The sequence below is a fragment of the Eleginops maclovinus genome, chromosome 11, assembly GCF_036324505.1.
Source record: "Eleginops maclovinus isolate JMC-PN-2008 ecotype Puerto Natales chromosome 11, JC_Emac_rtc_rv5, whole genome shotgun sequence".
NCBI classification, from domain to species: Eukaryota; Metazoa; Chordata; class Actinopteri; order Perciformes; family Eleginopidae; genus Eleginops; species Eleginops maclovinus.
In genome coordinates, this window is record NC_086359.1 from 25,622,266 (window position 1) to 25,625,768 (window position 3,503).

At 40.9% G+C, this 3,503-nt stretch overlaps 1 long non-coding RNA gene across 1 annotated transcript; it reads right to left on the reverse strand.

Moving 5' to 3' along the window:
- Nucleotides 1-1,797: 1,797 nt before the first annotated feature.
- LOC134871798 (uncharacterized) lies at nucleotides 1,798-3,063 on the reverse strand. Its single transcript, XR_010166737.1, has 2 exons — nucleotides 2,751-3,063; nucleotides 1,798-2,593 (listed from the first exon to the last, which is right to left on the reverse strand). It is a non-coding gene; the product is annotated as an uncharacterized LOC134871798 (long non-coding RNA).
- Between the last annotated feature and the right edge of the window lie 440 nt (nucleotides 3,064-3,503).

The window sequence follows — 3,503 nt, forward strand, 5'->3', positions numbered from 1 at the left end:
AAAATACAAGTGATAAGCCTGATCAATGTTAAATAGCCTACGGTTGTAAACAGTACACTTATTTAAGCTATTGTTTTGAGAGATATGCGGTTTCAAGTGTAACTAAAAAGTAACATTGTTTTGATGAAGAGAAGAAGCCTTATTAAAATAGTGTAGGAAATGTTCTTTTCTTCGAAGCCCAGGAGTCGATTTAAAAGAAAACGAAGTGAAGCTCCTCATGAAAGTTTAAAAGGAGTGTTTAATAAAAGGATGCAGCGGTAGGTTTTACAAGTTTCACAGCTGTGGCTCAATAGCCCGGTACACGCGTCCACAGGCCGCTGAATGAGTGGAGCTCATCAGTAGTTACTGTCTGGCGGTCCGGAACAAAAGAGAGCGATTTCACAATACAAACATGTTTTATAGAACCACCCCATGCCGGCCATAAGATAAACCACTTCAGAATAAGACATGCTCCGGTCTCGTGCTCTCATTGGTTGGTAGCGGGGGGCTGGATCCTGCTGGCCGCTTGTCGTCACATGGGGTTCTCCGGACTCTTCTATAGGCTGACGTCGTTGGGGGCGGGTCTTTTAATGTTCCGTTTCAATATATTGGTTATTTCTAACAATAGCTACATTAACATTTAAACAGGTAGTAACCTGTAACATATTACATTTTAAAGTTGACATAACGATCACTGGTAACTGCAGACAACAATCATCAACTGTTTTTTTTAGTTTCCTCTCGTATAACAGTTGATCACCAGCAAACGAGGGAACACAAAGGCAGCATAATTCCCTCCTTGTTCGCTTCACCTTCGACCCGGCGTCCTCATAAAGCAACAGTGAACTAGAATGCTCAGTCCTCCCCCCCCCCCTTCTACCCACTGATGCCAGACTAAAACCTTCATACTCTTTAGAGGAGCCCTTTACCTGTTCATACTGTATACAATGTATTATGATCAATATGATTATGATTATGATTATTTTTGTATTATTATAAGAAGTAGTATTAGTGGTAGTGAAGTATGCCTAATAGTAATAGTAGTAGTAGTAGTATTAGTATGAGTAGTAGTCGTGGTAGGTGTAGTAGTAGTAGTAGTAGTCGTAGTCATAGTTATAGTAGTAGTGTAGTAATAGAAGTAGTAGTAGTTGTATTAGTATGAGTAGCAGTGTAGTAATAGTAGTAGTATTAGTGTTAATAGTAGTAGTACTAGTAGCAGTAGTAGTAGTAGTAATAGTGGTAGTGGTAGTATTATTATATCTTATTAAGTTAATGGCCTGTTTGGATTTGGTATGAAGGAGATTTGACAAATGTACTGTATATTTGTATATATGAGTGGTAGAAACAGACATTGGGTTATAAATAGGGAGAGACTACTAATAATATCATACATAAATCATGTGTTTTGAAGTTTGTGTAAATAACCTAAAAAATGATAGATATTAAGAATATCAAAGAAATGAAAGTGAGAGGGGATTTGACTGAGGATAGCAGGACCCTGTAAACTGTAGCTCAGGGGGCTGGTGCGCACAAATCTGCAAAGCAGGGGGTCGGCAGTTAGATCCCCTCTGCACTTCAATTGCATTGGGCAAGATACTTATACCTCCAAATTGCTCCCGTAGGTATGTTTACAGTATAGTGTATGCGCTTTTCTTTGAATAAAAGTGTTAGCTAAATACCATGTTATAATACATGGATTTTCTTATAAGGGGCGGAAGATTTAAATATTGGCACTTAATTTAAACTGCTGTTATAAATATTTGTAATACAGTAGGTGCCACTAAAGTTTAACCTCAAATAAATTATATTACATAATAATAATATTAATACATTTTATTTGTATTTCACTTTTCCTTTCAGCAATCTCAAAGTGCTACAGAGCAGGAAAAAAACTTGTTAAAGGCAGAACCTATAAAAGACATTTAGCAAAATGCTTTTATTAAAAAGATGTGTTTTTAGGTTTTTAGGTAGTCTGTGGGGCCCTCAGGTGGTCAGGGAGGGCGTTCCACAGCATCGGGGCAGCACAGGAAAAGGCCCCATCCCCCATGGTGTGGAGCTTGGTTCTGGGGGCTTGGAGGGTGTTTGTGGTTGTACAACGGAGGGTACGTGAGGAGGGCGGCGGGGTGAGGAGTCCCTGCAGGTAATGGAGGGCATGTCCGTGGATGCACTGGTGGGTGAGGAGGGAGACCTTGAACTCAATTCTGAGTGGGACAGGGAGCCAGAGAAGAGATTTCAGGATGGGGGGATGTGATCATGTTTGCACACCCTCATCAGGATCCTGGCAGCACTGGATGTAGCCTAGTCTCTGGATGCTCTAGCCAGAGATCTCAATGTGGAGTGCATTACAGGAGTCCAGCCTGGAGGAGACAAAGGCGTGGACGAGCTTCTCTGCATCTGCCAGGGTGAGTGTTGGACGGAGTTTGGCGATGTTCCTGAGGTGGTAGAATGATGTCTTACAGAGGTGTTTGATGTGGGTGTCAAAGGTGAGTTGAGGGTCCATTTTAACACCCAGGTTGGTGACAGATGTGGAAAGGGAGATGTTTTGGCCAGAGAGAGTGGTACTGGTGATTGTGGAAGAGCGGAGCTGATGTGGTGTGCCGACTAGGATGGCCTCCTTTACATAAAGACATTATAATGCAATGTTGTTTTGACTGATCACCAAATGAGGTTATTTATTCTATTGTGGAAATAATATGATCATGATCAAACAAGACTTAACTGTTGATAAAACGGATGGTGTGAAATAAAGATTAAAAAAAGATTATTAATACTTTCAGGGATTCCCAAAGTGTGGTGCACGTGTAGCCGGTCTGGGCCTACTTCTCAGCAGACCCTTGCTACGACTCTGCGTTGTGTTGTGCGTGTTTGATGGACAAGGAGATTCAATTGTTGTCTTTAATCGAAACTGTGGCGTATTTATTCCTCTGCATGAAATAAACACAATAATGCAGCAGCATTAATACAGATGGACGTCTGCAACACACCAGTCTCAGTCTGCCATCAAACAACTGAGAGACTAGTACTTATAAAACAATAAAATAAACACATAGTACAAAACACAATAGACCAAAAACATGGGAGCAACAAACATACCTGCATGAAATAAAGACAATAATGCAGCAGCATTAATAAAGATGGACGTCTGCAACACACCAGTCTGTGGTGGGGAAAAGACGCCATTAAACATGCTGCCGGTGCTGTGTGTGAGTCCTCACAAGTGCCGCCAAACAGTACACTTAACTAAAAGTTTGCTAAAACACTCAAACTTCTGCAAAACAACTACACAGCAACACATTAGCACCATGGAATGATATTATAACCTTGTTTCACAGTTTCAGATTATATAAACACTGTAAACATCACCTAGAACAGAAATCTACAAAGAGCACATGACAAACTCTCCTCACCTCAGTCTGCCATCAAACAACTGAGTGAGAGAGGGTGCAACGCAGGTAGATGACGTCACTGCCGAAAGTGAAGACTTCAAAATAAAAGCATTAGCTCCCAAAACGGTCTTTTGTAGT